Raw genomic sequence first — 22,601 nt, 5'->3', positions numbered from 1 at the left:
CTTGAAGTGGGGTGCCCAGAACTGGACACAGTACTCCAGCTGTGGCCTGACCAGTGTCGCGTAGAGGGGGAGGATCACCTCCTTGGCCCTACTTGAGATGCACCTGTGGATGCACGATAGGGTCCAGTTAGCCCTGCCGACCGTGACCTTGCATTGTCAGCCCATGTTCATCTTGGAGTCAATGATGACTCCAAGATCCCTTTCTGCCTCCGTGCTCTCAAGAAGGGAGTTTCCCATCTTATAAGCATGCTGCCGGTTACTACTGCCCAAGTGCAGCACCCTGCACTTGTCAGTATTGAAACGCATCCTGTTTTTGTTAGCCCACCCTTGCAACCTATCCAGGTCTTTCTGTAGTCTTTCCCTCCCTACTAGCGTGCCTACCTCACCCCCAATTTTGGTATCATCAGCAAATTTGAACAGGTTGCTTTTCACCCTGTCGTCTAAATCGCTGATAAAGAAATTGAACAGCGCGGGCCCAAGGACCGAGCCCTGGGGGACTCCGCTGCCCACTTCCCACCAGTGGAATATGACCTGTCCACCACCACCCTCTGAGTACGATCCTTCAGCCAATTCGCAATCCATCTGACCGTGTAGGCATCGATGCCACAGTCGCCTAGTTTTTTAATGATATTTAATGATAATAATGTTTTTTAATTCCCATGTACAACCTCCCTCTGAGACAGCAAGTTCCTCCTTATCTCCAGCTTCAGTTTCCCCTGCTGCAGCTTGAGGCCATTGCTCCTAGTCCTGTCCCCCACAGCCACAGAGAAAAGCCTATTTCCATCCTTTCTATCATTGCCCCTTGGGGATGGGAAGGCTGTGATCCAATGCCACACTCTGGCTTCTCTTCTCCAGTCTCGATACCCTGAGCTCTTCCAGCCTGTCCCCATCAGTCCTGCTTCCTAGGCCCTTCATCATTATGGTCACTCTATGCTGGGCTCTTTCCAGCTCTCGCTGCACAGAGATTTGAGGGACTTTCCCGTAGCTTCTAATTGCCTATGGTTTCCATATGAGTAGGTGGCTGTGGTTTCCCTGGGGTTAGCCCAGTTTTAGAAACTGTATTGGATGGGTTCTGAAGAATTTCATCCCTCTTAGAGCCAGGAAGCAGTAGGATAGACACCCAGGGATGTTGTGGACTCCCCATCACTGGAGGTGTGGCAGAAATGCCACCGTCTGTGTCCCTCTCCAGAAATCTGTCTCTGCCAGTGGGAGAGGCTGGTGTTGAATTCCTCAGGGAGGGGGATCACAAAAGCCTGGTGCCTCAGGTGTGGATGCTCTGGTCACCTGGGAAGGGGGAAGGAAAAGTCCTGCTCACTGGCCCAGGTAGCCAGTGATGCTTTTTAAATTGGTTGGCTAGTGGCCAGCACTGGCAGCTCCGATTGGACCGGGCTGCTGAGGTCAGAAAGGTTATTTAAAGGCCCGGTCCAGGAAGAAGGCAGCCATTAGCCATGCGGTCACCCAGGTGAATCTGAAACTGGCTCTCTCCTCATAACCGCATGCTCAAAGAGTGCCCTGCCTCCAGAGGAGAACTCCAACCACCTCTGGATGATGCGGGTGAGTAAGCTACTCGAGATCCGACTAGATATTTAGCTTACAGTAACTCAGATGCGTGATCAAAAGGCTACCTCAGCCATACTGGTTTGCTCTATGGGATTCCTCTGATATTTCTATGATACTGCTCTACCTTTTACCCCGTTTTCACCCTACCCCCTGTAATCAATAGAGTTCTCCTTTGTGACCGGTGTGGGAGACTTATTGAGGGGTGGGTTTAAATTATGCCTAGGAGGGCCCTTAGGTCTGTGGACTAAGGGAGACTTTTCTAATAAGCCCCTGACTTGGGGGAAGTGCCCCAAATGCCTGTATTGGGTCTAGTACTCATTGGACGATCAGGCCTGTGTTTTCCAAGGTGCGCAGAGCCAGAATTGAGTCCAGAGCCTTGGATGGTGGCAGCGGGAACCCCAGGCTAGCGGGTGTGCTCCAGGGAAGGGGTCGGCCGGACGTGAGGCACCCCAGGGAGGTACTCGGAGCCTGGAAGGTGGTCGGGCGCAGTGAGGTGGGCGGCTCAATGCAGGAGCACCCCCTACTGGCCTGCCACAGGAGGTATTTAAGAAGAGGTTGGATAGAGCATTGGTCAGGGATGATCTAGGTGTAGTGATGCCTATATTCCACTATGGGGATTTCCCAGGCTTCTGGGCCTTGCTGGTTGCTCCCCTTCCCTACCTTGCTGCTACATGTGTCAGGGTGTTTTGGAGCCTTCCTCAGAGGGGGATGGTGACTGGGTTGTGCCAGTGTTCCTCCTGGGACTCAACCCTGGAGGGTCTTGGCTACAGTGTCTTGCCCCTCCATTCAGGGACAGACTAATGCCAGATTGGGAGTCAGAAATTCCCCCTAGTCAAATTGGTATGGACTGTAGGGGCAGAGTTTGCTTTCCTCTGTAGCAGCCTCTGCTTGGGATCTCTTAAGTATATGTTAACAGCCTTTGACAGCAGCAGGGCGGTAGCTGCTGTGGTCCCCCTGCTTTCCCTGTAGCAGGTTCAGTTGTGATCTTTGGTGTTGTGTCAAGGCTGATGGTTGTTTTACAAAGAGTTTAGATGATGGATGTGTTTGGGATGGTTCTGCCTCAGACAGGGGGCTGGACTAGAGGTAACCTGCACTACCCCAGCTCTGCCTCAACTTCTGAAGGGATTAGATGATGGATGTCTCTCAGATGGTTTGGATAGGGCTGATCCTACATTAGGCATGGGGTTGGATCAGATGTGACATCTATCTATCTATCTATCTATCTATCTATCTATCTATCTATCTATCTATCTATCTATCTATCTATCTATCTATCAACTACATACAAGAGGTTAGCTGATGGATATGTCCAGAATGGTTTGCATAGGGCTTCTCCTGCCTAAGACAAGGGTTTTAACTAGAGGTATGAACAGTGAGTGCCCCCTCAGGCCGGCGGAGCATAGCAACAACCCGCAGGTGGCGGTGGTGGTGTGGCAGCTGCGAGCAGGGAGCTCCTGCAGGTAGCCGCAGCAACATTGGTGGGGGGGGTGGTAAACACCAACCAGCTGTTGGTGACTACCCATAGATGCCGCTGGCAGTGTCAGCAGTGGCCAGCGGCAATCAGCAACTGCCCACAGATACCGCTGGTGGTGTCAGTGGTGAGGGGGCTGAGGAGGGGTGCTGCCAATTGGCAATCACCCTCAGGCACTGCCAGCAGTGTCAGTGGCACTTCTCCCAGGGGGTGCATTGCCAATCTCAGGGGATGCACATGCACCCCTTATGTATCTCTACATTGATGCCTACACTGTCAGATGGGTTGCAAATTGGCTGGAGGGCCGTACCCAGAGAGTGGTGGTGGATGGGTCTTTTTTGACCTAGAGGGATGTGGGCAGTGGGGTCCCGCAGGACTCAGTCCTCGGGCCCGGACTGTTCAACATCTTCATCAGCGACTTGGACAAGGGGGTGAAAAGGACCTTGTTCAAATTCACGGATGACGCTAAGATGTAGGATAAGTGGGCACGCTGGAGGAGAGGGACAGGCTGCAACTAGATCTAGACAGGTTACAGGGGTGGGCGGATAAGAACAGGATGGGATTCAATACTGACAAGTGCAAGGTACTGTACCTAGGGGGGAAGAACCAGCAGCAGACCTACAGGCTGGGGAACTCCCTTCTAGTCAGCACAGAGGCAGAAAAGGATCTTGGTGTCATTAGTGATTCCAAAATGAACATGGGCTGCCAATGTGGGGATGCAGTCAGGAAGGCTAGCCGCACCTTGTCATGTACCCACAGATGCATCACGAGCAGGTCCAAGGAGGTGATTCTCCTTCTCTATGTGACACTGGCGAGGCCACAGTTGGAGTACTATGTCTAGTTCTGGGTGCCGCAGGGATGTGGACAGAATTGAGAGGGTCCAGAGGATGGCCACTCACATGATCAGGGGGCAGCAAGGCAGGCCCTACAAGGAAAGGCTACGGGACCTGAACCTGTTCAGCCTCCACAAGAGAAAGCTGAGAGGGGATCTGGTGGCCATCTACAAAGTGGCCAAGGGGGACCAGCAGGCTACTGGGGAGTCCCTGTTCCCCCGAACACTACCGGGAGTAATGAGGAACAACGGCCATAAGTTGACCAAGAGTAGATTCAGGCTAGATATCAGGAGGCACTACTTCAGAGTCAGGGCAGTTAGGATCTGGAACCAACTTCCAAGGGAAGTGGTGCTCGCTCCTACCCTGGGGGTCTTGAAAAAGAGGCTAGATAGACACCTTGCCGGGGTTGATTGACCCCAGCATTCTTTCCTGCCCAGGGCAGGGGGCGAACTTGATGATCTGCTCAGGTCCCTTCTACCAACTATGAAACAAAAAGAATCCTAGTAGCAGCAACACTCAGCACCACAGCAAGGAGTGAGGAGTGTCCAGGACTCCTTAACACGTTCCCCATCTTACTGTCCCAGTAGGGGAATCAACTGTAAAAAAAGCATAGCAGTCACCAGGTTCAGGAAATCCCAGCCTATAATGACCAAGAACACTTGAGTAACAATCACTGATTATAAAGCAAGGTTGACCTCTTCAGACCCTTGGTGTGGCTCTTTCACAGAGGGAATGTCTCAGAATTCTCAGCTCCCTGAGTCTCCTTCATTAGGGAGCATCTTTAAAGTTCTCACCTCCAGCATCACACAGAGGAGGCCACCAGAGCCAACAGCAGGACACCCTCACAGAGATTCCTGGGATTGGTAAAGCCATCTTTTCACTGGGCAATGGACCCCAGCAAGAAGAGCTCCGTGTTGGAGTTCATCCTTCTGGGCATGTCCAACCAGCTGAACCTGCAGCCCATCATATTCCTGGGTCTTCTGGCCACCTACTTGGTCAATGTGGTCAGCAACTCCCTGCTGCTGGGCGTGGTGTGGATGGACACCCAGCTCTGTGGCTCCATGTACTTTCTTTTGGGCCAGCTAGCCCCAGTGGACATTATCTTCACCTCCCTCACAGTGCCCCAGGCTCTGGTCCACACCCTCAGCCAACACAGAGCCATCCCCTTCACCTGTTGCATGGCCCAGGTCTTCCTATTCTTCTCAGTTGGTCACATGGAGGGTTACCTCTTGGCCATCATGGCCTATGACCATTATGTGGCCATCTGATGCCTGCTGCACTATTCCACTGTGGTGATACAGCCCCTGTGTCTCAAGCTGGTGGGTGTCTCCTGGAGCCTGGTGACTGCCAGCTCTGTGCTGCACACTGTCCTTGCCTCCCATCTGCATTACTGCAGCAACCGCCTGGGCCACTTCTTCTGGGACCTGCCACCCCGATGCACCTCTCCGGCACCCAGCCCATCTTCAATGAACTGGCGCTGTTCACTGAGGGTGTTGTGTCAGTGCTCAGCCCCTTCATTTTCATCCTGGTCTCCTATGACCACATTGGGGTGGCCATGGTCCATCTTAGGTCCACCAGTGGCCTACGCAAGACCCTGTCCACCTGTGGCTCACGCTTGACCATTGTAATACTGTTCTACAGCACTGTGGTCTGGCTCTATTTTTGCCTGGCTGCTAGTTTTGACCTGGGGTAGGACCACTTGGTGGCTCCCTTCTACACTGTGGTGGCCCCTGCCCTCAATCCCCTCATCTACAGCCTGACAAACAAGGAGGTGAGGGCAACTCTCCAGAGGGCTGGGAGGAAGATCCTGTCTAGGGAAATGTAAGCATAGATGGTGTACAGCATCATCTTCCCTTGAGCAGGGACATCCCAGCACTGTGATGTCTGAAGAACGTTTCCCTCTAGACCAGGATGCCTGGGTACTTTCCCCCTCTGAGATGAAGAGATCATCACTGTGATGTGGCCTCAGACCCCGGAGGGGTGTGTACACTCAGATACCCTGCGCAGCCAGGATTGCAGCCCCCAGTGTGTGGCTGCCCAGCACAGCAGGGAAGTTTCAATCTACTTTCTTTGCGACTGGGATTGGGGGGGTGGGGGTGTGGGGGATGCAGATCAAGACCCCTCTCCTGCACTGAGGGGTTGTACCATGACTCAGCCTAGCCAGGGCCCCATTCACCATGAATGGGGTGCCCGTTGGGCTGGGTTGTGGGACAATCAGAGCCAAGTAGCTCATCCAGGGGTATGGGGGAGCGGGGGGGAGGGTGGACTCCATCACTCCATGCACCACAGGAGAGCCGGGTGAGGGGGCATGTCCCCCTGATCTGTGTGCAAGGCAAGGGTAGGCCAAGAGCAGCGTGAGTCCAATGCCACATGCGTCCCGCCACTGGCAGCCCGCCCTCGCCCTGCACGCAGATCCAGGGCATATATCTCCCATGCCCTCTCAGGTTGCGTGCCGTAGTGAGAGCCACTGCCCCTCCCTGCGCCAGGTGCCCCCTGGACAAGCCTCTCATGTCTCCATCCTGCACCCCATCCCAGCTGTGCAGGGCATGCCCCTGCCCCAGCCCCACTCCCTCCCTCACCGCAGTGAGGGGGAAGCAGATTGAGGCCCCAGCAGTGAGGGAGGGAGCAGGGCACAGGCAGGAGCAGATGCTGGGGTGAGTGGGCCCCTGGCTGGGCTGGGCTGGGTGCTGGGACAAGCGGAGGCCCAGGGGACATGTGCAGGGTGGAGGCGGTTGCCGCTGTACACTGGGCTTTGCTCCCTGCTGCAGATGCCCCATGTCCCCTGCCCGCCTAGCAGCAAGATGCACATGGTGTCGCGGGATTGTCAGGGTAGCAGGGCTCAAAGGCCAGAGCACAGCGGCAGCACAGATTGGGGGGGGGGGGGGGGGGGGCACAATGTACAAAATGCACCTTCCTCTCCTCCCCTCCACAAAAATCTGCTCACAGAATCATGTGTGGTGGGGGTTGGGGGAGTGCTTTCAGTGGGGAACCTGTTTTGTCTTCTATGGAAACAGTGGCGATGCCCAGGAGGTGCATGGGGGTGCACCCGCTGTCAGGCCACACTCCCTGTTTAGTCGACAGGCAGGGAGGCAGGCAGGAGAACTGGTCCCCGCCCCGTGAGCCCCGGCTGGGGAGCAGGGCTGCCAGCAAAAGTAGCCATGCCACTTCCGGAAGTGGCTGCGGGGACTTCCAATAGTGGTCTGGCTGCTTTTTGGTGAGTGAGATTGGCAGCAGGGTGGACCCCCTGGTCAGTGCAATTGGTCCCTGGGGGACCCCCACTGGTCGCTGACTGGTGTTGGGGGGCATGTGTCCCCCTCCCCCCCCCGACTCAAAAGGCACCAGTCACCCATGTATGGAAAGAAGCATGGAGATGCTGTACAAGGCAAAAATACTGTATTTTCTAATGTAGAAAATATACCTCCCACCACAAAAAAATCAGCTCCCTGGAATTGGGGGGGAGGGGGTTCAGTGAGGAAAGCTGTTTTGTCTTATCTGGCATAGAAACATGAAGATGCTGCACAGACCATGAATACCATATTTTCTAATGTACAAAATGTACCTCCCCCCAATCCAAAGGAAAAATCAGCCCCTGGAATTGGGGGGGGGTGTATGTTTTAAGTGAGGAAGTTGTTTTGTCTTCTTTGAAATAGAATCATGGAAACACTATGCAGGGTGTGAATACTATGTTTTCTAGCATACAAAATGCACCTATTTCTCCCCACCCAAAAAAATCAGCCCCTAGAACTGGAGGCATGTGTTTTAAGTGGGGAAGCTGCTTCATCTTCTGTGGAAGAGAAGCATGGAGATGCTGTGCAGGCCATGTATGTATTTTCTAACATACACAATGTGCCTTCTTCCTCCCTCCCTCCCTCCCCCCACCCCCCCGGCCAAAAAAAGATCAGTCCCCAGAACTGTGTGTGTGTGTGTGTGGGATGGGAGTGGGGGAGGCAGTGATTTCAGTGGGGAAGCTGTTTTGTTTTCTATGGAATAAAAGCATGGAGACACTGTGCAGGTCATGCATACCATATTTTCTAAAGTACAAAATGCACCCCCCACCCCCTCCCAGAAAATAGCCCCCTGGAATTGGGGGTAGGGTGTTTTCAGTGGGGAAACTCTTTTCTTTTCTCTGGCATAGAAGCATGGCGATGCTGTGTATGCTGCATAGCTGCCAAGATGGTGGAATCTGGTGCTAAACCTCTCCCAGCTGTTGCTATTGGCTGAGTGTCAGTCCTGGAATACTGAGGTGTTGAGCAGCTGTCAGCTCCCATCCATACCTGGGAGTTACTGTGTACCCCGAGGCCCAATCCCAGCATGTAGGGGTAGGAGGGAGAAGTGCCAGGCATCTGGGGACCAATCCTGGTGCATAGGGGATGGGAGAAGGTGGTGCTGGGCATCCAGGGACCAAGCCCACTGTGCGGGAGGGGGCTGTACCAGGACCTGGGGTCCTATTCTAACATGTGAGGGACATGTTCCCTGTCCCCCATCCCCTGTACCCCTGTACCCCTGCCCAGTGCTTTTTCCCTTGTTTCCAATCCATCAATCTTGTATCCCCATCCCCATCCCCTCTCACTTGTCCCCATCCCATGTTCCTTGTCCCCCATCCCCTGTCCCTGATGTCCCATCCTCCATCCCTAATCCCCTCATCTACCACCTGACACTTCTGCTTTCTCCGCTGCCCCAGGGGGTGGGAGAAACCTTCTAAGCACCTCTTGTCCCCTTCAGCAGGGCTATGCAGGGCTGAGCTCAGCTGGGAACAGTGGAGAACAGTGGAGCTGCTCTAGGCACAGGGGCCCCCCTCCCATGCCTACTGTGATGCTTTTGCTCGGCCTCCAGGACAGCAGGGAAAGCAGCAGAGTCAGGTTGGGGAGAGAGGAAGGGGATAGGAAGGTGAGGGATATAACAGGGGTACAGGGCAGGGAGCAGAAAGCAGAGAGGCCAATAGTTAGGGCATAGGCCAGGGAGCAGAAAACGGAGCAGCCAGTGGGGCAGGTGACACAGGGTAGGAAGCAGAAAGCAGAGGAATAGATGGGACAGATGGCAAAGCAGAGGGAGCATGGAACAGAGCAGTGGATGGGCCTGGAGGCCCAAAGCAGGAAGCTGAAAGCAGAGCAGCCAATGGGAGAAGGAGCACAGGGCACAGGGCAGGGAACAAAAAGTAGAGCAATGGATGGGGTCAGGGGCACTGGGAAGGGATCCAAGAGCAGACCAGCTAATGGGGCAGGCAGCACAGGAAAGAGTCAAAAGCAGAGCAGCTAATGGGGTCAGGGAGCAAAGACAGAGAGTTGAAAGTAGTGCAGTGGATGGGGCAGGAGGCACAGGGTATAAAGCAGAAAGCAGAGCAGCAGTTCAAAGTCAGGTGAGTGATTGAGTGCCTTGGGCAGCCCTTGAGTCTGGAAATGAGGTCTCTAACCTATTCTGGTTAGAGAATATTCCTCAGCCTTTAACTGGTTTTCACTGGGCTGCCCTAAGTCAGGTGGAGACTGGGCATGGTCACCAGCCACAGCAGGAGCTGATGGCCCACAATGCCCCTCATCAGCCTCTGGTGGTCTCCAGAGCCTCTGCGGCTCCTGGGACAGGACTTAACAAGTCTTACCTCTAGAGCAGGGGCAGGCAATTATTTTGGGCAGAGGGCCACTTACTGAGTTTTGGCAAGCCATCGAGGGCCGCATGACAGGCAGCCCAGGGCAGATTAATATTAATTTTCTAAATTTTTAGGGGCCCCGCAGGTCAGATAGAATGGCCTGGCAGGCTGCATCCGGTCCCCGGGCTGCATTTTGCCCACCCCTACTCTAGAGGTTAATTAGGGCCAGGCACGGCACCTCTGGGGAGATTGGTGGGGTTGGGGGGGCAGGGCTTTTCCAGGCTCTTCTTCACAGAGAAGTTGAGAAGTAGGGGTAGAAAAGTCACCTTGTTCTCGCCCAATAGCAGCTGATTTGCCACATCAGAAATGCGGTCCCAGTGTCTCCCAATGTGGGGAGGTCTGAGCTGGGAAGGCTGGGAGGGGGGATTGGATCACAGCCTTCCTATCCCTGAAGGGCAATGACAGAACAGAGACTGGCTTTCTCTGTGGCTGTGGGGGACAGGACCCGGAGCAATGGCCTCAAGCTGCAGAGGGGAAACTGAGGGTGGAGATGAGGAGGAACTTGCTCACTTCAAGAGAGGCCAAGCATGGGAATATCCTGGCTGGAGATGTGGTGGAGTCTCCATGCCTGGAGATGTCCAAGGCCAGGTTGGATGGATGCTGGGCTGGGAGGGCTCAGTCAGGATTGATCCTGCTTGGAACAGGGGTTTGAGGGGAACTCATGAGATCCCTTCTAGCCTGATGTCCCCATGGTTGGGTCCCAGAACATCTCACTGCACAGCCAGTAAAACCTTGGGTGCTCTTAAGAAGGGAAATTTCCAACAGCAGGACATGCTGGGCCTCTGCTCCCTGCCCTGTGCCTTCTGCCCTATCATCTGCTCTGCTCTCTGCTCCCTACCCCATTGTAGCAGAAAGCCCCCTTTTCCTCTTGCCTGCATTTGCTCTCCCCTCTTTGGATATGTTTCTTTTCTTCTACCTTTTCTTCCTTCCTCTTTCTTTCAGTATAAGATAAGGAATTGTGTTTTAAACTTTGTATGTGTGTATTTTGTATCTCCCCTTGTATTTTGGTATTTTTATCTATTTGTGTGCCATGGCATTACTTTTGTAGCTTATATTTTATACTCCTCACCTTTCAACTAAATGTGTTTAGTTTCAGAAGTAAGTTATACATTGTAACAATGTTAACAAGGGCAGGAATCAAACTGCCCCTTCCCTGTATCAGGCGGGCCCCTGAAAGAGCCAGTGAATCAGTGATTGAATGCGTAACACAGTAGCAGGCAGAAATTAACACCTAGGAAAAGCGCAGATCAACCAAGGGAAGAAATCAATACAAGACAATGTAGCAACCAGGAATTCTTTAAAATTCACTGTTCAAGGGCTAGAAGCCCTGGTCTGAGTTAATCAACGCCGGGGACCAACTTTTGGGCTGAATAACTCCAGATCGACCACTCCCAGAGCCCTATTCAAAATTCATCAACAGACTCCCAAACCTGCACATACATGCAGATGACCCCTGGGGCTGACAGATGCTATCCAGTAGCGACCAAGGGGGGAAGTCCCACAAGGGTCAATGACCCCTGGATTGGGCAAACCTGAAAACTGGGGAGTCATCAAAGTCTGCCAAGGACTGATAAAAAGCAGTGAAAAGTGACCCTCGGCGGCGCCCTCTTGATCTCCAACTTAACCAGCACCCGACCTGTCCAGCCAGAAGGACCAGTCGGCGACCCCCTTCTGGAAGATACCACCACGCTGAAAGAAGCCTCGATGGCAGACTCCAGCGCCTGTGGGATAGGTATACCTGACTCTTGTAGCTCGCTACTGTGTGTGTCCGTGTGTGTGTGTGGGGGGGATCAGCCCCAAGGTTTATGATTTAACTTCATTACAGTGTTTCAATCCGCCTAATAAACCAGAATTTTAAGGATCCCAAGTTGGACATTTGTAGCCAACACCATTGGCTGCTCTATTCTCTGCTCTGTACCTCACCAGCTGCTCTTTCTGCCCCCTGCCCTGTGTCCCCATTCCTGCTCTTTTCATCCAAATCTGCCAAAACTGACAAAGTTATAGGCAGTTTCATGCCTCTCCATTATAGTCTATGGACGAAATATCAAAACAGCATTGAAACATTGAAACAGTTTTGACAAAATAAAACAGTAGAGTGCTTTGAAACAAAACAAAACAAAACTTGAAACTAAACACTGTCCTGGCAACATGGTGAAATGTAAGTCGAAACAAAATGGTGCTATTTCGCACAGCCCAATAGGAAGCATTAAGCAGGGATTGGACCTGCTTGTTGCTTCCTCTTTGTGACAGGGGTTTGGTCAACATTCAGTTACAACATGGAAGGGATGAACATACAACTAACAACATGTATGTGAGGTGATACAACAATACAAGACAGGCGACATAGGACTTATTTGGTGTCTATCAAATGGTCTTTACATGTACAGTACAATGAGAACATATGTAAACATAAAATGAAGTAGAAATATGTTTGGAGAAATAGGAATTAATCTGTGAACCCAAAACTGGGCAGGAAAACAGGACATAACAAGATTACAGAAAGACAGGAAAAGCAGAGTATTTCCCCCATGCTGCAGTGCTCAGCCAGCCTCTGTAGGTGACGGGTGTTAATGCATCTGTGGTGGCTACTGGCTAGGCCTTCAGGGCCCTAGACAAAGCAGAGTGCACAGTGCAGCAGCCTACTAGCCTAGGCCAGGCCCTGAGAATCAGATAGATGAGTGAGCAGGCTCTCCGAGGCCCAAGAAGCCTGAAGGAGCCCTCAGTCCCAGCAATGGGGAGCATGGTGTATGGGGGGGGAAGGCTCATTGGAGAGGGTGTTCCACTTCTGGGCTTGCTCTGGGGGTTCCTGCTTCCCAGGGGATTAAAATGTTTGAACACTCTTAATGTTAATGCCAGTCATATAATCTATATATATAGCAGGGGGATTACCCTATAGAAGAGGGAGCTCTTAGGGTAAATTGAGGGGGGGGAGGGGTTACCACCAATGAGTGCTGCTAGGTCACTGGGACTGAGGCTAAGAAGTAGCAGTCTCTAACAGATTAGAGAAGAATGTCAGGCAACATGGGGATAGGTGGTTAATGTGACTGAGCAAGAGATTGGTGAGGGGATCCTGGTCCCATGATGGACTCGTGATGGTGTGAAGTTATATAAGTCCTCTTGTTGCTTATTATGGATCAGCACCACATTCCATTTCCAACACGGGTAGGGAACAAGTCAACCCTGTAAGAAGATATTTAAAGTTTGATTCCAGAAAAAAATGAATCAATAAGTCAAGTTGAAGGCTGTTTAGTAGTGATGAAGGGCACTCATGCATCCAACTTGGAAAGGGACATACAGAGGCATCACCAAAAATAATACACTCAACTTTTACTTTCAAAAAGGAAGAGAGAAGAAGAATCTGGTGGTGAATCAGAATTACAGAAGAAAAAGTCAGCCCTCTCAGAACAAAGTACTTTACATTTAGTATTTCATAGGAAAAGAGTTCAAGTAAATATTGATGAATCAAAACTTATAGATGCCTGTGTGGAACTTATAACATGCAATGGAAGGCCATTCACCTTAATGGAAGATTCAGCATTTAAGAAGATAATTGATCCCATAATTGAAGATCTTGGAGGGAAGATAGCAATCAATGCCCAAAACCTAAAACATGAAGTTGCAAAAGCAGGGGCCAATATGCATGATGTAATCAGGGATGAAATAAAAAATAAGCTTATTTGCTTGAAGCTAGATTGTGCAACCAGAATTGATAGATCAATACTTGGAATAAACATCCTGTTCCTTGCTGGTGGCCAAATTGTTCGGAGGACTCTTGTAATGAGGGAGATTAAAGGAAGACATACCTCTGAGTACCTGAAAACTTTGGTCATAAACACTATCACTAATTATGGTAGTAAGCTCACACAGCTGTATTCTGTAACAACAAACAATGGATCAAATATGGTAAAAATGGTGCAGCTTATGATTGAAGACCAGGAAGAAGATTGTTCAAGTGAGTCCAGTTCATCTACTGAAGAAGAGCAGGATAGAATGAAGGACGAGGAAGATGGATGCATAGGAGAGGAAGACAGACTCGTGAAGGAGCTTGAAGATGCTGGAAATTCTTTTTCTGAAACAAATTTGTCACTTCTTATAGTTAAAAGTGTTCACTGTTCTGCACACAAACTGCAACTAGCAGTTGATGGTGCATTGAAAGAACAGTCAGCTGCTCAACTTATTGCAAAAGCATGCTATGTAACAAAGAAGCTAAGAAAGCAAACAATAATAGTAGTTCTAAAAAAGTTTAAGTTGAAGAAACCCATCTTGGATTGCCCTACAAGATGACACTCAACCTGTGACATGTTGGAGTGATTGTTCGAACTGCAGGAGTTTTATCAAGGCATGGCAATATCAAACCATGACCTTCACATCAGTGACAGTGATTAAATATCAATTCAGGAACTTGTTAGGGTGACAATAATGTGGATTTTTGGGGAGCATTGGATCTGCAGCTGGAACAAGGCTTTTAATCTGCATCTGAGCAAAGCTGCTGGTCACAAGGCAAAATGATGTATTAAAATAAACTTGCAAATGCTTAGGCAAGTAGTTTCTTTAACAATGAGATAGTGTGCAGGATACATGATTCTTTGTGTAAGAAGTACAAGATGTGGCCTACCAACTCTTGTCAAGAGATAAAGCAGAAGCAAGACCTTGAAGCTGAAAAAGGAGTCAGCGAAAAACCAGAAAGAACCAGTGATTGACTGCGGGTAACTGGGTTCATGACCTTACATATGGTTCATAGCAGAGAATCATATAAATGAAGGAAATGCATAGGCAAGTCTATACTAATGAAGCAAACCACAAACCGAGGCAGAGCTTGAGATGGGAGGAGAAACAGGTGGAACAGGAGGAGGGATGAAGGCAGGAGAATGTTAAGGGGTATGAAACAAGGTGTATAAATTGTGAAAAGAACTATTGTTCAGTGCTGCTCCCCTGGTTTCATGGGCTGTGTGTCTGTGAGGGAGCTCACCCGAAGCTGTCTCCATTCTGAATAAAGCTGTCATGAGCAACGTGTGCTGGTGTTTGCTCCCTGCTTGCTCTGGCTAATGAGTAACAGGATCCATGGGCAATTGGATCACTTGTCTCCCTAGTCATTGGATGCCGCGTGGAATCGGGGTCTAACAGAACTGACAGCTTCTCTGCAACCTACCAAAATGACAACTAAAAAACACTGCAATCTGAACAGTTTACTGTGGAGGATTTCCATCCCAGCCTCATCCAGGTCTCCTTCACTAGTTTTTGTTGTTTTCCCTCTCTCTCCTTTAAACTTGGTTTCTTCACCTGTCTATCCCTCTGGTGGCTAAGCAGCTCACTGAAGTAAGTGAGAGGCCCCTTTGACTATGTGGCTGGCCTTACACACCTGGGTGAGAGATTAACCTCTCCATTGTTCTAAGCAATGACCTCATGGCTGGGAGGGGAGGTAAATGCCACTGTCCCTCTGCCTGGTAACCAGTGATGCATTTCAAATTGGTTGGCTGGCAGCCAACCTCTGCTGGCCTTTATTGGATCAGGTAAATGAGGTCAGAAGGTCTACATAAGCCAAGACTGCCCAGGAGGAGGGGCGGCAGCCATGATGGAGACACAGAGATGAGCTGGACATCTGCAGCTCGCTCTCTCTCTCAACACATGGACACACTACGAACTGCCTGCCTCCAGAGGAAGGCTTTATCAGCCTCTGGATGATATTTGTGAATAAGCTACTTGAGATCTAACTAGATATATAGATTGCAGTAACACAGATGCCTGATCAAAGGCTTCCCAGCCACCCTATTTGCTTCCTCTAAGGTATTTCTCTGATATTGCTATCCTGTACCCTACTACAAACCTACTCTTTGTAATCAATAAAGTTCTCCTCTGTACCTAGCACGGGAGACTTATTGGGAGAGGGTCTAGATTATGCCTTGGGGTCCCCTTGGTTCGGCTGATTAAGGGAGACCACTATTTGTGCTTCAGACTAAGGGAAGCACCCCAAGTTCTTGCAGTGGGTCAAGTACCCTCAAAGACTACAAGTCCTGTGTACCCCAGGGGGCACAGGGCCTAGAAACAGTCCAGACCCTGGGTGGTGGCAGTGTTACCCCCAGGCTTGTAGGTGTGCTCCAGGAAGGGGGTTGGCCAGACATAAGGTGCCCCCAGGGAGACACTTGGAGCTTGGAAGGTGGTCAGGCACAGTGAGGTGGGTGGCTCAGCACAGGAGCACCCCCTACTGGCTTGCTACACTTACCATAGGGAATTTCTATGGAACAAGGTTGAAGTGTCAGCTGGAAAGCTCAAAAGTAGTAACACAGTTTTCTAGCAAGTTAGTAGGCAGCATGAAAAAATGTGAAAAATATATTTTTGAAAATGAAGTGATACTTGCAGCTATATATCTAGATCCTAGGTATCAATTGCTGTTGTCAACATGGACAGAACTAAAGCCAAGTGTCATCTTGTGTCAACATGGCAGAGGATGGGAACTGTCATTCATGGCAATGGCATGAATGTAGAATCATCAGTTGACTCTAATCTGCATACTACACACACACAAAATAATTATGACGACTTGGAATCATTCCTTCAGTCAAGAGAGAACTTGAAGCAGCAAGAGTCATGGTCTTCTGGCACCCAGTCAAACAGGATTGGTCCATTTCTGGACTCATTCATGGATGAGACACAATTGAATAACGATGTAAATATTTTGAAATACTGAGAGACTCAGAAAATATCTAGATGTTACCTATACCAATTGGCTCAGGTTGCCTTGTAAGTGTCATCAACTCAAGTAAGCATTCAACAGGCATTTTCAAGTTTAAAATTCATATTGTCACCACAAAGATCCAATATGAAGGAGGCCATCTTGGAGGATGTTTTGTTAGTGAGACTGAATAGAAATTAAAGAAAGCTGTAATACTGAGTAAAAAACAATGCAAGTTAAGCACGTTGGGAATACGACAGGCCTAAGATCGACTTGTTTAAGGTTGATAATTCTTTGTTTCCCTAGTTTTATTAAATTAGTTGAAAAATATATAATCTTGAGAAGTTAAATAATCACAATGACAGTTCTGTGATTATTTACTAAGTCCTTTTCCTTTCTTTCCTCTTTAAAACTGATTTGGTTGCTTCTTCACCGATTACATATGTCTCTGATTGTACTATTAATATTAAACAGTACAAATAAAATAAGCATTTATTTGTTAAGTACTTAGAATTTATTTTTTGTTTCATGCATGCTTCATAGTACTTATTGCTGACACTTAGTTGCAACAGTTTAGACCTATTAGTTTGCTCCACCCCACTGTGAAAATGATCATAATTATAAATAATGTGCCTTATTTAAATTTTCACATGTGAACCAGAACTGAACCAGTTACTGAACCTTTATTCATGAACACTGTGTGCCCCCAGAGGCTGGGGGGGCACAATAAGCTCCTGCAGGTGGCAGAAACTGTCAGCGGTGGGAGCATGGCAGAGGCAAGTGGGGAGGTGCCGCAGGCAGCCACAGCACTGTCGGCGGGTGTGGTAGGGGTGGTGAGCGCCGACTGGTGGTCAGTGACCACCCACACACACCACTGGCAGCATCAGCGGTGGCCAGCGGTGATCGTGGACTGCCCACAGATGCCACTGATGGTGTCGGTGGCAAGGGGGGGTGGTGAGCAGTAACCACCCACAGGCACCGCTGACAGTGTTGGTGGCGCTTTTTTGCAGGGGGTGCACTGCCACGCTCAGGGGGTGCACATGTACCCATGTGAACCCCCTACGTGTCGCCAATGCCTTTATTGGCCTGTATCGGAACCAAACCAGAACTTCAGTTGCAGCTGAACCTGAACCAGAACTGAACCTCAGAATTTAATTGTTTGACTCCTTGCCCACAAGGTTGTTGGATTCAAAGGTTAACTTTTATTGGAAGAAACAATTGCAGGAAAAATAATCTCTTGATTCTTCCAGTGGGAGTGGAGGGAAAAAAGTGGACAAGGAAGGTTAAAACTTGGGGGTGGGGGGGAGTTGAAAGGTAATGACTAAGAAGTGCAGGGATGCATATTATAGCAACAGAAGGAATAACTGGGGGTTGGACTAGATGTGTCCTCTGAAGGTCCCTTCCAGCCCCACTTCTCTAGGATTCTATGAGGAACAGGTTTCTATCATCAAGGAGCTGACTCATTAGAAACAGAGATATATCAGAGCTGGTGGATGGGCATGATAATGAAGTGACTAGAAAAGATTTTGGTCCTATTATCAGCTTGGAACGCAGGCTAAGGCAGCCCCAGTTCAGCACCACAGGGCTGGGCAAAGATCCTACTATATTTACACAATTACAAGATGAGTAGTTTTTTTGCCCCATTTAAGGTTTGGGGGGGGGGAGGCCCCCCATTTAGAGACTGAATTGAGGAGGTGGGAAAAAGGGGAGGGAAGACAGATGCCCCACCACTGCCTCTGCACCTCCTGCATCTCTCTCTATAGCTTTAAGACCCCAGCTCTGTAGCCCATTCCCCATCTCGTCTCCCATCTCCCATCTCGCCCCCTCCAGCCTCTGCCTGATGGGGCTGGGTGCCCAAGGCAGAGAGCATAGCAATAGACAGGGTAATGAGCAGAAAGCAGAGAGGCCAATGGATCATGGAGCAGAGTAAGAGATGGGGCAGGGAGCACAGGGCCTCCTTACTATAAGTAATTCTTTGCACAAGGTCTAATAAATCAAACGTGTCCAACCACAAGTCTCATCAAGACCCTCATCAAGTCTCATCAAGACCAGCCACTCACCTGCTGCTTTAGACCCAAGTGACAGTGCTCAGCCAATCAACTGAGAGAGGGTGAAAGCAGAACTCTGCCCCATCAGCAACTGCATGGCCTGGGCAGCACCTCCATGCTTCTTTTCCAAGGAAGAAAACAGCTTCACTGGAAACAGCTTCACGGCTTCAAACAAACACCCCCATTCCAAGGGAGGGTTGACTTTTGGAGCAAAGGTGTGTATTGTATGTGAGAGAATATGGTACTTTGGTTTTTAGATCATCTTAACCCCCCTTGCCCTTGTTTTCTCTCAGCCCGTTATCTTTGCTGGCTGGAGGTATCTCACTTGCCCCTGACCTTTTACTGTAGGTCATAAAAGGGGAGAGATAACCAGGAACTCTCACTGTACAGAGGGGTTGTTCTTCATCAGCGCTTTCATTTTCATTTCTGGTCATTGCGATTAATGATTCACCTACAGGAGATAAGGGGTTGAAACAGGCCCCCCCAGGCTACTTTCATTATCCTGGCCAGGATATGGCCACAGGGCCAAAGCATGGGAGCCTGCCAAGCCCTCCTAGACATCATAAAAGACTATAAGAATTTGATCACAACCTCAGTCAGCTCCTTGATCTTAGCAGGGGTAGAAAAAAATCATGGAGCTTGAATTCAAGTGCCCAGCTGCTAAGCTGTGGAGATATTCCTACATTTCATTGCTTTTCCTCCTTCTGGCTGTGATGTTCTTCTCAGTGGGGTTGATGGCCCATGAGAGGTGCATATGTTTTGTATGCCCCCAAAACAGAAGGTGTTGCAAGTGCCCTGTGATGAACCTCATGAGGTTGACCATCCTCCCTCTGATGTGGTGGGTGATCCTTTTCTTGGATGGCTGTTACATTGGCTACATGTTCAAGCTGACCAATGGGAGCTTCTCAGGAGAAGACATGAAGCAGCAACTGTCTAATATCTTTGTGATAGCCCAGGTAGGACATGTCCCATGGGGGTTGAAGCCAGGTCTCGGTCTAACCTGCATAATAGCAGTGATTCCAATTGGTGGAAAGGATTGGGCGGGGGGGCAGTCCTCAGGAAATATTTACCAGGTGGATTGTAGCATGTGATGCCTTGACAGCGGGAAGAGGGAAAGGAGTGGAAAGCAGAGTGGCCAATGGGACAGGGGGCACAGGGCTGGAAGCAGAAAAAGCAGCCAATGGGACAGAAAGTAGAATGGACAATGGGGCAGGGGGCACAGGACAGGGAACAGAAAGTAGAGTGGCCAATGGGAGCAGAAAGCAGAGCGACCAATGGGGCAGGGGGCACAGAGGAGGGAGTGGAAAGCAGAGCAGTCATGGGGCAGGGAGACTCCCTGGAGTGAAAAAGAGCCAGCTGAAGATGAAGAACCTGGACAAATCCCTTCACCCTGGTAGTTTCTTTCTCTCCCTCATGTCCCAGGTGTGTGGCTTATGCCTCCTTTTATTCATCATCCTGTGCAGCTGCCTAAAAACCCACTTCCCCTGCAACATCTGTGAGCTCTGCCCAAATCAAACCAGAACCACAGGGCAAGAAGAGAACAAGGATACCAGGAGTCCAAGCCAGTGGAGGATGGACCAGCATGGCTGGCTAACTCAGGACCATCCAGCGTGGTTATATATAACCAGAAGTACAGTGAAGAGAGAAATACAGTGAAGACCACTATATGATTGAGTCACTTAATGCATGTACCAATAAAGCTATCTGGTATTGCTTTGATCCTAAGGTGAATCATGTAGCTTTGAGCACAGGAATAAAGCTTCTGCTTTCTCTTGAACCAGAGGAAAATGGTGTTGGTTTGAGGGTTAAATTGAGGGTAGGGTTGGGTTTAAGATTGGGATTTGTTCAGAGTTAGGATTAGGGGTAGGATTAAGAGTGGGATTGGTTCAGGGTTAGTATTTGGAATAAATTTTGCATTGGGATTGCTCAAATTACAATTAGGGTTTAGACTGGGATTGATCTGGGATTAGCATTTGTACTGAGATTTGCTTGGGGGAAGGATTAGGGACTGGGATTGGTTTAGGGTTACTATTACAGCTAGGTGTTAGATTGGGGTTAGGTTAGGCTGGAGTAAGCATTATGGCAGGGGTTCCGAAAATGTGGTATGCATACCCCAAAACATCATCAGGTGGTATGCAAGATACATTGTGTAATTATAGATTTAATTTTCGTTATAATAACTAGCAGATTGCCCATCAACAATGACCAGGGACTGGGCCCAGCAGAGATGGACCCTCGCCCCCCTTCTCCCCACCCCACACTTGGGTTCAACCTCATTCTACCTCCATCCCCACTGCTTCGAGTTGCACTCTGCTTCCCCCTCTTCCCCCCCAGTTCAGGTCTGACCCAACAACCCCCCACTTTGGGTCCAACCCCTCCTCCACAGTTCAGGTCTGACCCTGCCCCACCCCTCTCCCCCACAGTTCGGGACCATGCTCCATGCCCCTCCCCACTATGCTTCGGGTCAAACCCCACCCCCACTCCACCTTTTCTGCCTCACTTCAGGTCTGACCCTGTTCCCCCCCTTCCCCCCACTTTGGGTCTGACCCTGCCCTCCCTTCCCCCAAGTTCAGGTCTGACCCCACTCTCCAGCTCCCATCCCAGTTTGGGTCCCACCCCACTCCCCCCCTGCTTCAGGTCCGACTCCGCTCCCCCCCGCTTTGGGTCCAACCCTGGCTCCGCGGTTGGGGTCCAACCCCGCCCCCCTCTCCCCCACTTCGGGTCTGCCCCTCCTCCCCTGATTCTGGTCCGACCCTGCCCCCCCTCCCCCCCCAACTTTAGATCTGACCCTGTTCTCCCCCTCCCCCCCTTTGGGTCCGCCCCCACCTCCACTACACCCAGGTTCAGGTCTGACCCCGCTTCCCCCCTCTCCCCCTGATTCTGGTCTGACCCCACCCCCCTGGTTGGGGTCTGACCCTGCCCCCCTCTCCCCCAGTTTTGGTCTGACCCCACCCCCCTCCCCCCAGTTCGGGTCTGAACTTGCTCCCTCCCTTCCCCTGTTTCAGGTCTGACCCTGCTCCCGACCTTCCCCCCTCCCCCCCAGTTCAGGTCCAACCCTGCTCCCTCCCACTTCAGGTCAAATGCCACCCTCCCTGGTTCAGGTCCATCCCGCTCCACCCCTTCCCCCTGCTTCAGGTCTGACTCTGCTCCATGCCCCCCCCCCCACTTCAAGTCTGACACTGCCCCCTTTCCCCCACTTCCCCCTGTCACTTCAGGTCTCACCCCATTCCCCCTCTCCACCCTGCTTTGGGTCCAATCCCACTCCACCACCCTCCCATCACTTTGGGTATGACCCTGCCCCTGCCCCTGTCCAGTTTGGGTCTGATGCCGTTCCCCTCCCTTCTGGTTCGACCCCACCTATCCCTCCACCCCTGGTTTGGAGCCAACCCCATTACCCCCCTCCCCTTCGCTTCACGTATGACCCTGTCCTCCTTTGCCTCATCAGTCTGACCACACTCCCCACTCCCCCTCACTTCAGGTCTGACCCCACCCCGCTTCCACCACCCGCTTCAGGTCCAACCCGCTCCCCTCCCCCCCCCGGTTCGGATCTGACCCCCTTCACCCGCTCCCCTCTTCCTTGGGTCCACCCCCACCCCTCCACCTTGGGTCTAACCCTGTTCCACCTCTGTCCCCCCCATTTCAGGTTGCACTTCACTTCCCCCCACCCAGTTTGGGTCTGACCGAACGACCCCCTGCTTCAGGTCTAACTCCACTTGCCCCTGCTTTGTGTCTGACGCCCCCCCCCCCCTCACCTCTGGTCCAGCCTCATTCCCCCTCTCCCCAATACTTGGTTCCAACCCCACTCTGCCACCCTCCGCCCACTTTGGGTTCAACCCTGCCCCCCCTCCCCCCCTGGTTTGGGTTCAACCCCATTCCCCCCTCCCCCCACTTTGGGTCTAACCCTCCCCCCCTCCCCCCCCTGTTTGGGTCTGACCCTGTTCAAGTCTGACCCCACCTCCCCTCCCCCCTGGTTCTGGTCTGACACTGTTCCCCCCCGCTTCAAGTCCAACCCCCCTCCCCTCTCCCCTCCATTTGGGTCTGACCCTGCCCCCCCTCCCACCCTGCTTTGGGTCTGTCTTTGCCCCCCTTCCCCCTACTTCCCCCCTCCCATTTTGGCTCTGACCCCACCCCCTCCTTCCCCCAGTTTGGGTTTGACCCCGCCCCCCTTTGGATCCAACCCTGCTCACCCCCTTCCTCCCAGTTTGGATCTGACCCTGCACCCCTCCTCCCCCCCCATTTTGGGTCTGACCCCACTACAATGGAGGGACTTCTGCTTTTCCTCAGCTGGCCCTGCTGCTTTTATAGTGCTCTACCCAATTTTGTTTTTTTGCCTCTGTGGAGGTGGGGCAGAGGGAGCTGCTGCACTGGAGGCTGTAGG

At 51.0% G+C, this 22,601-nt stretch overlaps 1 long non-coding RNA gene across 2 annotated transcripts; it reads left to right on the top strand.

The window, feature by feature from the left end:
• Positions 1–1,434: 1,434 nt before the first annotated feature.
• Positions 1,435–19,942, top strand: LOC109282854 (uncharacterized). Of its 2 annotated transcripts, XR_009464102.1 has the most exons (4): positions 1,435–1,554; positions 18,160–18,438; positions 19,002–19,179; positions 19,646–19,942. It is a non-coding gene; the product is annotated as an uncharacterized LOC109282854 (long non-coding RNA). The 2 variants fall into 2 exon arrangements; XR_009464103.1 differs by lacking the exon at positions 18,160–18,438.
• The last annotated feature ends 2,659 nt before the right edge of the window (positions 19,943–22,601 follow it).

Source organism: Alligator mississippiensis, chromosome 8 (assembly GCF_030867095.1).
Source record: "Alligator mississippiensis isolate rAllMis1 chromosome 8, rAllMis1, whole genome shotgun sequence".
Taxonomy (NCBI): domain Eukaryota; kingdom Metazoa; phylum Chordata; order Crocodylia; family Alligatoridae; genus Alligator; species Alligator mississippiensis.
This window is presented reverse-complemented; position numbering and strand designations above follow the sequence as displayed.